Here is a 465-nt window from a genome sequence, read left to right as displayed (position 1 = left end):
TCCCATTGATTTTTGGAGAGAGGGGGGGGAGAGGGAGAGACAGAGAGAGACATCGATGTGAGAGAGACACACCGATGGGTCGCCTCCTGCACGTATTCCAACCAGGGTTGAGGACCGAACCTGCAACCCAGTTACGTGCCCTTGACCGGGAATTGAACCCGAGACCCTTCAGTTCCAGGGTCGATGCTCTAACCACTGAGCCCGGCCAGGGCTCTGCACTGACTTTGTATCAGGCGACTGCCCTGCCCACACGCATCGTTCTAACCGCTCGTTCCTGGACTCGTGGGGGTTTCTACAGGCGAGACCAGGTCTCTGTAGCATCGATCTGCGTCTTCCTTCCCAGCTTGGGCCCTTTTCTTTCTCTCCCCCGCTCACTGCAGCAGGTAGAAGGCAGCTCCCCGCCCTGCACGCAGCCCTGACAGCCGCTCTGGGTGCTGCAGGGGCAGGGACCCGGGGGGAGGCCGA

General features: G+C 60.9%; 1 protein-coding gene across 1 annotated transcript in view; it reads right to left on the bottom strand.

The window, feature by feature from the left end:
* EHMT1 (euchromatic histone-lysine N-methyltransferase 1) overlaps window positions 1–465 on the bottom strand; it is a 75,209-nt gene that overhangs the window by 34,654 nt on the left and 40,090 nt on the right. The window lies entirely within an intron of this gene.

This window comes from Myotis brandtii, unplaced genomic scaffold (assembly GCF_000412655.1).
Source record: "Myotis brandtii unplaced genomic scaffold, ASM41265v1 scaffold691, whole genome shotgun sequence".
Taxonomy (NCBI): Eukaryota; Metazoa; Chordata; class Mammalia; order Chiroptera; family Vespertilionidae; genus Myotis; species Myotis brandtii.
The sequence above is the reverse complement of the archived record's forward strand: the minus strand, read 5'-3'. Positions and strand labels throughout refer to the sequence as shown.